General features: G+C 37.9%; 1 protein-coding gene across 16 annotated transcripts in view; it reads left to right on the top strand.

Moving 5' to 3' along the window:
- The window catches only part of Atxn2 (ataxin 2), a 115,105-nt gene that overhangs the window by 2,773 nt on the left and 99,387 nt on the right, over window positions 1-12,945 (top strand). Inside the window, exon 2 of one of the 16 annotated variants that reach the window (XM_063225641.1) lies at window positions 4,481-4,601. The exons of the other annotated variants lie outside the window; for them this stretch is intronic. The gene's annotated coding sequence lies outside the window, so the exon portion shown is untranslated. The remainder of the gene's footprint in view (window positions 1-4,480; window positions 4,602-12,945) is intronic. 16 annotated transcript variants of the gene reach the window in all.

Below are 12,945 nucleotides of genomic sequence, written 5' to 3'. Positions count from 1 at the left end.
TGAGACAGGGTCTCACTATGATCCATGTGCCTCAGCCTCCTGAGTGTTGGAATTATAGACACCTATGCCACCCATTTTTAATAACTTTACTGGGTTCTTTGTAAATTGGTTACAATGTCCTCACTTATTTTTCGTTCTTAGCAATTATAAGCCTGTGAGTAAGGGTCAAGAAAGAAGTGTAATACTAGTTTTGACATGTTTGAGGTAATAACATATTCTAAGAAGTCTTGAAGTTCATGTCTGCTTTAAGTAGCATTGCATATTTGACTTGGTTTTTGTCTATAGATTTGTTTCAGAAGTGACTTTCTCGGTCTTTAAATTTTTATTTATTTAGTCTTTTTGAGACAGAGTTTCACTGTGCAGTTCAGGCTGGCCTTGAACTCACAGCAGTACTCCCTCAGCCTCCTGAGTGCAGAGATTACAGGTGTGCATCAGCATGCTTGGCGTACTTACTCATTTATTAATTATATACATTTGAAGGTGTCTGTTTTATTTTAGGAAATAATAATGTAATGACATTCTTAAATTTTGAATTTGCTTTTACCTTGGTCCTATTCTTACTTTTGCTTTTTAGTTTTTCATTTTTATGTAGTTGTAGAGATAGTATATGTTGCTTGTGGTCTGCTTTTTTCCTTTTAGCATTGTAATACACATTTTTATGTTTTTATTGAACCATAACTGATCTGTTAAATGAAACTGCTGCTTCACTATTGCATTTTGGGTTTCTGCTTTTTTGCCTTTACTGGTTGAGTGAACATCTTTTTTTTTTTTTTTTGTACTGGGAATCTGGGAATCAAACTCAGGACCTCACACTTGTGCTTGCCAGGAAGGCGCTATATATCCCTAGCCCTAGCAGACATTTATTGTAATAGCTTTTTGCTTTAGTGTAATTATTTCCTGGGAGAAAGTTCCCAGGAGTGGTTTTACTAGGTCAAAGGGCTTCAGGCATTTATAGCTTTTGCTGGCTGTGCCACATTCTTCAGAAGACTTAACAGTTTTCAAGGCCAACAAGGTGGCTCTTCCATAGAGTATAGATTATGGATTATCAAATGCTGCAGGGGTTTTTCAAAGGAAGGGTTGCATTTAGTATCAAATTTATACATACTTACTTTTGCTGGTTACCTAATTTATACTTGAGTTTGAATTGGGCTTCTATGAGAATTTAGTGAGGATACAATATATGAAAATGCTTTCAAACCTCTAGTCAATATTGCTAATGAAAAGACATGGTTAATCTGTCTTGTGGATATTTCTTTTTTTAAAAATTTTTTTTACTTGGTACTAGGATCAAACTCACGACCTTGCCTTGCCAGGCAGGTGCTTACGCCACTGAGCTAAATCCCTGACCCTCTTTAAGATTTTTTTTTGTACCAGGGTCCGAACTCATGACTTGGAGCTTGCCATACAGACACTTATGCTGCTGAGCTAAGTACCTGGCCCCTTTGCTGATATTTCTATAAAGAAGTGCCTGAGGGGAACTGTTAAACAATCTTTGGCCTTTCATTTTTAACACTCCTCTTTCATCTAAAAGTGTTACTAGCTCTTAGCCTATGACCAGCTTATTTCTGGTTATTTTTACAATGTGATTATTTGTATTTTTTTTTTTACATTTTTAAATTCATTTTTTATGTAATTTATTTAGATTCATCATTGGTTAATTTCGTATCCAATTCCTTTTTATTTTTTACTTATTTATTTTTCTATGAAGTCCTTTATAGTCCAGATTGGCCTTGAATTTGCCTTGTATAGCTTAGGCTGACCTTGACCTCATAGACCTGCTTCAGCCTCTTAAGTGCTAGGATTATAAGCATGTACAGTACACCTGTTTCTGACTCTTCCCCTATTTTTTAAAAATAATAATTGGTTTACAACATAATTATCTTATTCTCAGTCCTAAATAATAAAATGTTAGTATTTCTTTGGATATAGGATTTAGTGATTTGGGAGTGGAAGTTAGAGTCCCCTACAAAATACTGCTCACCCTGTTTGTTTTTTGGCGGTGGAGTGGGGCTCTTTTTGAGACAGGGTCTCTTTATGAAGTTGAGGCCAACCTTAAGTTCCCTTTGTAGCCCAGGTTTGTTTCTAATTCACAATATTCCTCCTACCTCAGACTCCCAAGTGCTGGAATTATAGGTTTGTGCCTCTGCACCTGGCTCCCCCAACCGCTTTTTGAAACAGGCTCTTGCTACTTAGTTCAAGTTGGCCTTAAATTCATTATGTAGACCAGGCTAGCCTTGAACTCAGCCTCCCAAGTGCTGGAATTACAGGTATGTGCCACCACTATTGCTTCCCCTTTTAAAAAATTTTTGTACAAGAACTCTCAAAATTGCCTTGAATTTGTAGTCTGTCTGCCTCAGCCTCCTTAGTGCTGGGATTACTCAGGAAATTGAGGCAGATGGATGGCGTTGAGTTTGAGGCTAACCTGGGTTCCATAGTGAATTCAAGTCTAGTCCGGGCTATATAGTGAGTTCAAGGCCAGCATGAAACTGCATAGGGAGACCCTGTTTCAGCCCCTCCCCATCAAAAGTAGCAGTGAGACATTCTGGACCTAAAACATCCACATTTAACACATTTGTTGAATATCTGTATAAGGCTTGTGTAGGTCATGAGATATATTTATGAATAAAACAAAGATAGTTGCTTTCTGAGAGTTTAGATTCACATAGGCAGACAATAAGACATTAAGTCTGTAGTCTGTATAATGTAGGATAAGACTGGGATTGAAGGAAAGCAGATTTAGGACATAGGGAATTTGGGAAAGTCAATGAGTTGTATTTTTAAGTGGATTAGAAGGTGTTTCATTGATGAGGAAGCATTTGGACAAAGATTGAGGAAGGGTCAAGTTTTCATCTATTTCCTTTTCTATCTAGGTTGGTCATGGCCTCCATTTGTAATTTATAAGTCTTTTTTTTGTACTGGGGTTTGAACTCATGGCCTTGAGTTTGCCAAGCAGGCACTTTAGGCCAGCGAACTAAATCCCCAGTCCTGTATAAGATTTATGCCACATGATCCTTTGTCAGATCATTCTTTTTTTTTTTTTTTTTTTTGTCTTTTTCCTTTACATCAGTACCAGGGATCGAACTCACGACTGCCTGCTTATAAGGCAGGTACTTATGCCGCTGAGCTAAATCCCCAGCCCCTGAGATTTTTTTTTTTTTTTTTTTTTGTCTTTTTCATTTTTTTTTATTGGTACCAGGGATCGAACTCACGACTGCCTGCTTACAAGGCAGGTGCTTATGCTGCTGAGCTAAAATCCCCAGCCCCCAGATCATTCTTTTGTGTAGGTGTAGATAAACTTTTTTTTTCAAGATAGGATCTTTTGTTGTCTTTTTTATTTTTATTTTTTTGAGACAAAGTCTTGCAATGTAGTCCAGGCCAGCCTTTAGCTCATGTCAATTCTGCCTCAGCCTCCTCTTCAACTCATGTTGGTTCTCCTGCCTCAGCCTCCTGAGTGCTGGGATTACAGAAAGAGAGGGCTTTAATTAATTCATTTATTTCAAACCCATTGTATTTCAAAGAGAAAAAAAATTCCAAGACATGTCAGTTAGGGGGTAACAATTACATATGTTGTGCATTGTCCTCCCCAAGTCATTCTTCCAGAGCACATCTACATTTAATTGTCTGAACAAAACCAGTACAAATCTCTCTTCAATGAACTCAGAAATTGGTAGTATAACTATCTTAACTGTGTGTGTGTGTGTGTGTGTGTGTGTGTGTGTGTATGTATATGTATGTATGCACATGTCCATATGTTTGTTTCGGCTTCTCACATTAGTGAAGATACCTAGAGTAGGAGTAGCTGTGTTGAATGAGACTTCTGGTTCTAGTTTTTTGAGGAATCTCCACACTGAGTTCCACAGTGGTTGCGGCAGTCTACATTCCTACCAGCAGTGGAGAAGGATTTGTTTTTCCCCACAGCCTCTCTAGCATTTGTTATTGGTTGATTTCTTGATAATAGCCATTCTTTCTGGGGTGAAGTGGAATTTCATTGTTTTAATTTACCTTTCAAATGACCAGTGATGTTGAACATTTTTTCATATATTTGCTGTTTGTATTTCTTGGTTTGACAAGTGTGTATTCATCTTAGATGCCTATTTTTGGATTGGATCTTTAAATCTGAGAGGACTGATTTTTTTTTTGAGTTCTTAATATGTTCTTGATAGTAATCCTTGCTTTGAGGTACAGCTGGCAAATATATTCTCTCTCATTGTGAGCTGAAAGATATGACTTTAATGTGCAGTCCAGACTTAGATTAGTGATCTGCCTCAGCCTCCCAAATTGTGGGACTATGGGCGTATGCTGTCATATGCACACTGCTAATTCATGTCTGGTTAATACTAAATCTGAAGTTAAACCAGAAAAATTAATTAACATTTAGGTCGTTAGTGATAAAACATAGATGGAAATTAATAGATGAGGCATGCTTTTTGCTTTTTTTGTCTTATTTATTTTACCTAATTAATTTTGTCTTCATTCTAAGTACTTCCAGAAAATACTCCCTGTAATCGTAGCACTCTGGAAATTAAGGTGAGAGACTCCAAGTTGAGGCCAGCCTGGGCTACAGAAGAGGACCCTATCTCAAAAGAAAGAAAGAAAACAAGGTTGGGCCAAAGCCTGCAATAAATGCTTTTTGTGTTTGTTAAAAAAAGTAATCCTGTAGTTGCTTAAAGATTTTGTACTCTGAAACATAGTGAAAACATTTATGGAAGCAGTCACGGTGTTCCTATTTTAGTTAAAGTGAACTTGTATTGTGTTTCTGTAATTAGATATAATTTTACACAGGGGATGTTAACTCATATTATAGCTATTTAATAGCCATATGTTTCAAGTTAAAGGAGGATCTAGTGTGTGTGTATGCATGCATGTACATGCGCATATGTGTATGTATGTTTTACAAGGGTTTTAGAAGTATTTTCCTAAGATTGTAATTTTCTTTTACTGGTACCACGGATCGAACTCATGACCATGTGCTTGCATGGCAGGCACTTACACCACCTAGCTAAATCCCCAGCCCCAAGATTGTAATTTTCTATGTTGTCTAGATAGTAATGGTCTTTTGATATTGTATAGAGTTGAGTGTGAACAAAGTTCTTTTTTCCTGCCTAATTCAAATGCAATAAGGTCAGTGGAAAGTAAGTAGAGTTTGTTACATTGGCAAGATTACTTGCTTTTCGCTTGAAAGTATTTTGGAGTTTTTAGAAGCATATATTGGTCATGTATGACTTAATTACAGTGAGGTTTTAAGAGGTTACGATTGGTTGTCCACTTAGCAAATGTCACTAAAATATAAGCTTTTTTTTTTCCTTTAGGTCCTTTTGCCTTCTTAGATGCTGAACACTTCAAAATTTACTCACCAGTGAATATTATGAATAGTATGAAGTATTTAAATATAGAATATGTAATGTGGACACTTTTGAATCCAGCTTTACTAGCCTTACTTATGATTGGAAATAATGTTGAATGGTAGACAAATGTGATCCTAGGCAGTACTGTCATTTCTAGTCCTAGGTAAGAAGTATTTGTTTATTTTAGAGGTATGGGGGATTGAATTCAGGGCTTTTGCCCTGAGCTATGTCCCTAGACCTTTTTTTTTTTTAAACTTCCTTTTTCTTTTGAGACAGGGTTTTGCTGTGTAGTTCAGACTGGCCTTGAACTCACTGTGCAACCCAGTTTGGACTCATAAAGTTGTAGTGAACCTCTTCCCCTCAACTTCATGACTACTTGGATTATAGACCTGTGTCACCATACCCAGCCTTTTTTTTAAACTTTTTGAGATTAGATCATGCTAATTCTTCTAAGGCTGGAGTTGGAACTTGTGGCTTTTTTTTTTGCCTCAGCATACCATAGTTGTGGGATTATAGGTATGTGCCACACCTATAATGCCTAGCTGGAATAGAAAATTTTAACTATTGTTTGTAGGGAACCCCCCCCCCCCCCCCGCAAAACAGAGAAACAAAGCTCCTTAAGAGTTAAAATGATGTATAATTTTTTGAGGTAACCACTGTTATTATAATCTGGTGTACATGATTTCAGAGTCTTTGTGAACATAATGCCAGATGAGCAAAAAAGGATATGATTCTTTTTTTTTTTTTTTTTTTTGTCTTTTTCCTTTTTATCGGTACCAGGGATCGAACTCCCGACTGCCTGCTTGCAAGGCAGGCGCTTATGCCGCTGAGCTAAATCAGCGATTTTTTTGTTTTTTGAAGTGCTGAAGATTGACCCTAGAGTTTTGTGCATGGTAGGCAAGTGCTTTGCCACTGAATTACTGCATCATAGTCCTTTTAAAATGTTTTTTTAAGTCAGTGTCATGCTAATTGGTCTGGAAATTGTGATTTTCCTGCATTAACCTACTAAGTAATTAGAATTACAGGTATGTGCTTCCACACCTGGCATTTGCATGGTTTTGAATTCAGTAGTACATACTGTCTTTTTTTTTTTTTTTTTTTTTGATCTTTTTCGTTTTTATCAGTACCAGGGATCGAACTCACGACTGCCTGCTTGCAAGGCAGGCGCTTATGCCACTGAGCTAAATCCCCAGCCCCTACATACTGTCTTAAGATACTTATTTTTCCTAGAATGATAGAATTTTAAAGTGTGAAAATATAGTGGAAAATCTTACAAAATATGGGGGATATGCCTAGAGTTTGGGAGATTTAGGGTGGTCACTCAAAGTAACACTGACACATTGAAAATATACAACCAAGAGTATGCTGTGGCCGAGAGTACACAGGCACAGGCATTTCTTCCCCTGCAAGGACAAGAACTTGAGTTTTGTAACCTTGAGTTTGACTTGCCAAAAATAGGAGGTCTTACTTTTTTTCTGTTATTGATACATTTAATTCTGTACATATGTATTGTGAAATCATCTTAAACCCTTGGTTTTATTATCTTTAATAGTCTTAGTATTATTATGGATCTGAGTTGTTTCTGAAAACTTGCCATAACTGTTAGCTACCATAAACTTTAGGCTTCTGACTGACAACTGTATTTATGTAAAAATTTAAATTTTTTTTTTTACGTTTTTTTTTTTTGGTTCTGGGAATTGAACACAGGACCTTGCGCTTGCCAAGCGAGGCATTTATGCTGCTGAACTATATCCCTAGCCCTTCTTTTTACTTTTTCTTTCTTAGATAGGTTGTTTATAATTTTTTTTGTCTTTTTCTTTTTGGGGATCGAACTCATGACCATATACTTGCAAGGCAGGCACTTACACTGCTGAATTAAATCCCCAGCCCCGGTTGTTTATAATTTAAGCATTGAAGATACTCATGCCATGAAACTACATTTTGGGAATTGAATAGAATGTCATTCTATAATGGAGTCTTTCAGTTTGTAGCATGAGGCTTGTCTGTGATGTAATTATAAATGAATATGACTTCTTTTTATTAAATGTATCACTACTTTAGAATGTTGTCCTTAGCTGGGTGTGATGATAATTCATGCAGGTAATCCCAGCACTAGAGAGGCTGAGGCAGGAGGATTGCTCCTGGACTATATAGTGAGTTCAAGCCCAGTATCGAATTGTATAGTGAGACCCTGTCTCAAAAAAAAAACACCAAAAGTTCCTTTCATAGTAATACCCTGAGTGACCTCACACTTGCCAGCAGTATTGCCAGTGGTTAAGTATTCTCAGTGGTAATTGTGATAAGCATTGTAAATACTTAAAATTAATCCCTTTGTGTGTGTGTGTGTGTGCGCGCGTGCGTGCGTGCGTGCGTGCTGGGAACTGAACCCAGTGTGTTCAAGGTGACATCCCTAGTGTTTTTTTAGTTTTTGAGACAAGAGCTTTGATAAGTTACTGAATTGCCAGAACCAAGTTTGATGTTGGAGTTCTTCTGCCTCAGCCTCCCAGAGTGCTCGCATCACTGTGTCCAGTTTTTTTTTTTTGAGATAGGGTTTTTGTAGTTCAGGCCACCCTTGAACTCACTGGTTAGCCCAGGCTGGATTTGAACTCTTATGATCTTCCTACTTCAGTCTCCTGAGAGCTAAGATTACAGGTTGTAGACCACCACACCCAGCCGGTTTTGTTTCTCATTTAAAAGTTGTGTGTTTTTTTCTTGTTTGTTTGGTTTTTTGGTACTGAGACTCAAACTCACAACCTCACACTTGCCAGGAAAGTGCTGTGCTGTTGAGCTATGTCCTTGGCTTGTTTTGATTTTTTTTTTGTATTGGGGATCAAATTCATGACCTCATGCTTACCAGGTAGGTGCTTATGCTTTTGAGCTAAACTCCCAGCCCCTTGTTTTGTGTTTTTTGAGGCAGGGTCTCACACTGGGCTGGCTTTGAACTCACTGTATATCCCAGGCTGGTCTCAAACCCACACTGATCCTGTGTCAGCCTCCTGAGTACTGGAATTACAGGTATAGACCATCACCCTGGGTTTATAGAGAGCCCTTTTTAGAGCTTGTTTACTTCTATTTTACACATGATTCTACTTAGATTTTTAAAAATTGATTTCTATATTGCCAGTAAATTGAAAGGTAAAATTTAAGAGAATTGGCAAATTGTAATAGGATAATAGAGATTTAAGAGACTGGTGAGTTTATTTATTGTAGTCTCTGTTTGTTTGTTTGTTTGTTTGTTTGTTTTTTGATGCTAGAGATAGAACTCATGCCCTCACATTTACCAGGCAGGTACTTATGCTACTGAGCTAATCCCAAGCCATTATTTTTGTCTTTGAGACTGGCTCTCGCAATGCAGTTCAGGCTGGCCTTGGGCTCACTTTGTTAGCCTAGGCTGATTTCAAACTCAAAAAGGATTCTGCTGCCTCAATTTCTCAAGTGCTGGGATTACAGGAGAGACTGGTGAGTTTAAAAAGCACACACAGAGGGGCTGGGGATTTAACTCAGCGGCATAAGTGCCTGCCTTGCAAGCATGCAGTTGTGAGTTCGATCCCTGGTACCAAAAAAAAAAAAAAAGCATCTAGGAGTTTTGATTGTAAGTTTATATAGCTCTGTGCCTTAGACCCCGGGGACATTACTGTTTTATAGTATAGTGTAGTTAATTTGCTTATAATGGTGCTCTATATAAGACAAGGTTAAATTGTTTTTCATATATCTTAAAGTATTCTTTATAGTGCAGGTCATAACCCCTTAGTAGTTTGTGAAATCATTTTAGTGGGTTATGACAAAACAATTAAAAAAATACTATTAGAATGTATTGCATTATTAAGGGTAAGGATTGTTTTAAACTGTTTTAAAGTGAAATTTTTCATTAATGTAGTAAAAAAGTGCTTTAGAGACTGAAAGGTAAAAGAACTGTATGGTTTTTTTTTTTTTTTTTTTTTTTTTGGTCTTTTGCGTTTTTATTGGTACCAGGGATCGAACTCATGACCGCACACTTACAAGGAAGGCGCTTATGCCGCTGAGCTAAAGCCCCAGCCCCAAGAACTGTATGTTTTGAAGTTTTATCTAGAGTATGATTGTCAGATTTAGCAAATAAAAATATAAGCTGTCCAAATAAATTTGGGTTTTTTGGGGACTATAGTTTACTCAATGGGAGCGTGCTTCCCTAGCACAAATGAGGGCCTGAGTTCAACCCACAGTATCACCAAAAAAAAACTTAGTCTTTTTGAGACAAGGTCTTGCTCTGCAGTTTGGGCTGGCCTCACTGTGCTCAGCCCTAGGCTGCTCTTGAATTTAGAACCACCCTCTTGTGTCAACCTCTTGAGTGCAGAAATTACAGGCATACACCACCATGCCAGGCTCAAAAAAAAATCCTGTAATTCCTTTTTTTGTTTTGGTGTTTTTGTGACATGGTCCCACCATACAGTTCAGGCTGATCTTGAACTCAATGTGTAGCTCAGGTTGGCCTTGAACTCACAGTGATCCTCTTGTCTCAGGCTCCTGAGTGCTGGGATTACAAGCATGCGCAAACATGCCTGGCTGTAATGACTGTTTTTTAAAATTATAAATGTGTCAAATTTTATGTATTGAAATTATGTGAAATTCAAATTTCACTGGGCTTCTTATATTGTATTTGACAATGAAGTCTAAGTTAGAATTTTGGCTCACCTCTTGGTAAGTAAGCTTTACGAGGGCAGCTTTGCTCGCTTGCTTGTGTCTATCTTTGTTGGCATGGTGCTTGGCACATACTGTGTGGTTGGCTGTTTAAATGAGTGAAGGGGCAGATTGCTCTTAGTTTGGTCTCTGTGTCTAGTAAAGAACACATCCTTAAAAGTGAGGTAATGAGTTCTCTTTATGTTTGTTTCATCCTTGGCACACACATAGGCTTTCCGGTGTAATCATACATATTTGAAGTTGGAAGGGCTCTGGTGGTCTGTTATTACTCATTCTATCTACCAGTAAAGAAATTTAAGGCCAAGGACATTATTTGCCAAAGTTCCTTCAAACATTGGCTGTATGTTTGGTGTTAGGATTACGTTAACTTTTCTTTTTCCTTTTTTTTTTTTTTAAACCTTTTTGTGCATGTGCTAGAATTGAACCAATGGCTTTGTACCTGCTCAGCCACTGAGATACATATCCCTAGTCCTACTTTATTTTTGGTAATATGTTTGGCATCTTAGTAAGCTTCCTGATTGTTCACTTCATGTTTAGATGCTTCTTAAAATGACCTACCTATTGTACTCTGTAGGCGTAAAAATCTTCGCAAAGCATCTTTCCTTGTGTGCTCTTTATATTGAGAAACTTAATGGCTGTCATCACTGGTGGAATGAAATCCAGATTTTAGTTTGACAAGTCTCTCTACAGATTGAGCACGCAATACTAATTCTAATTCTTTAACATGCAGCAAAGTCCCCCCCCCCCCCATGGATAATGCTCAGGGCCTTCACTCTGAGCTACATCCCCAGACCCTTTTAAAATTTTTATTTATTTTTGGTCTTTTTCCTTTTTATCGGTACCGGGGATCGAACCCACGACAGCCTGCTTGCAATGCAGGTGCTTATGCCGCTGAGCTAAATCCCCAGCCCCTAAAATTTTTATTTTGAGACAGGGTTTTGCTAAATTTAAATTGCCCAGGTTGGGTTTGAAATCAGTATCCTCCTGCTTCAGCCTACCAGAGTGCTGGGATTACAGGCATGCTATACCACACCCAGCTTATCTTTTCTTCTTAGGCTTGTCTTTTTTTGTGACAGGAGAGTGCTGAGACAGGGTCTCCCTCTGCAGTTCAGGCTGGGCTTGAACTTATTATGTAACTCATGCTGGCCTGGAACTCAAGGCAGTGATCCTCTTATCTTAGTCTCCCGCGTGCTGGGGTTATAGGCATGTATCATCATGCCTGGCTCTTAAACTAGTTTAGTCCAGAGACCTCTTGCACAGTGCCTTACATTTGGAAAACATGCTTTTTCCTCAGTTGCACGAAGTTTTTGGAAGGTGGTATTCATGTAAGGCACTGCTTTTTTATAAGTACAGCAGCTTGTTTGTTTAGAAACTTCAGTTTAGGGTGATGATGGTAAACTTTTTAGAGCTTCTAAGTGGTAAAAACAACCTGCTGTGGCATGCATGCTGTAGTTTTGTCACCACTGGGAGAAAGGGCAGTTACACTCCAGAACAGAAGTGGGTTAACTCCCTTAGGTACCAACAGATGACTTTTTGTTGTTCTTTATGGTTACATTCGCTGTTAACCATCTTGTTTTAAACATTTCCATAGCTTATTGTGTGTGAATTTATTTTTTAAGCTCTCATATTCGAAGCATTTAATTATGATAGAAAGGACAAATTTTTTTTTTTTTTTTTTTTTTTGGTCTTTTTCCTTTTTATCGGTACCAGGGATCGAACTCATGACTGCCTGCTTGCAAGGCAGGTGCTTATGCCGCTGAGCTAAATCCCCAGCCCCGAAAGGACAAATTGTTTTAAAAATGGTAAGTGGTAAGAAAAAGGTGGCTTAGGATAGGACAAATTAGTCTGAAGAATGAAGAACAAAAATACTTTGTTCAGTCAGTGATGAATGGAAGATAAAGAAAATTGGTAGATGAAATGAAAAAAGCTTGGCAGTTTTCACCTGGTAGTAGAATGTGGGAGAAGCTACATTCAGTTACAGTGCAGCTCCTGAAGTTCCCTAGGACCGCACAGTGTTACAGTCTGGTGCACTGGATGGAGGGTCTAGCCAGTTTTCAGAGCTGGAGATACTGTATTTATTTTTAAATTTAATTTTTCTCATTCCCCAACCCTCCCTTCACTCCTCCTTCCATCAGACACTTGAGGTTAAGGAAAGGTTGTCTTTTGGGGCTAGATGTCCAACAGGATGTTTGTTTATTGGGACTGTAAGTTTTTGGAAGGTGGTATTCAAGCCTTGGGTCTGCTTTAGTTTAAGAATGAATGAATATGCCATGAAGCAGTTTTTTGGTTGTTGTTTGATGCTCTGTGATTGAGCTCAAATTGCTACCACTTTTATGGTAGATTGTTAGGTGTACTGAGGTGGGGTGTGGTGGTGCATACCTATAATCCTCACACTCAGAAAGCTGAGGCAGGAGGGAGGTAAGCCTGGGCTATATAGTGAGTTCAAGGCCAGCCTGCACTATATATATTGCAAGACTTTCTCAAAAACAAAAACAAAAACAAAACAATGGTGCATTGATGTATAATTTACATAAAATTCACAGTTAAGTAAAACTTAAGTTTTGATAACATATGTAGTCATGTAGCCACCACCACCACAGTCAAGGTATTACTATTCCTTTTAACTTCATTAAATGTACTTTCCCACCCCTGGCAATCACTGATTTATTTCCTGTTTGTTCTTAATTTTCTTTTTTAAATCCTTTTCCTTTTCCTTTTTCTTTTTCTTCTGGTACTGAGAATCAAACTCCAGGACCTCATGGTTGCCAGGCAGGTGCTGGACCATTGAGCTATATCACTGGCCTTTGTTTCCTTTTCTTATATGGTAGTTTTTTTCTAAAATGTCGTGGAATCATACAGCAATCTGCCTTCTTGGCTTGGCTTCTCTTCTGTAGCATTATGCTTTATAGTTCATTCTTTTTTCTTT

The sequence above is a fragment of the Cavia porcellus genome, unplaced genomic scaffold (genome assembly GCF_034190915.1).
Source record: "Cavia porcellus strain 051 isolate PalLab524CR breed Dunkin Hartley unplaced genomic scaffold, mCavPor4.1 scaffold_16, whole genome shotgun sequence".
NCBI lineage: Eukaryota > Metazoa > Chordata > Mammalia > Rodentia > Caviidae > Cavia > Cavia porcellus.
The sequence above is the reverse complement of the archived record's forward strand: the minus strand, read 5'-3'. Positions and strand labels throughout refer to the sequence as shown.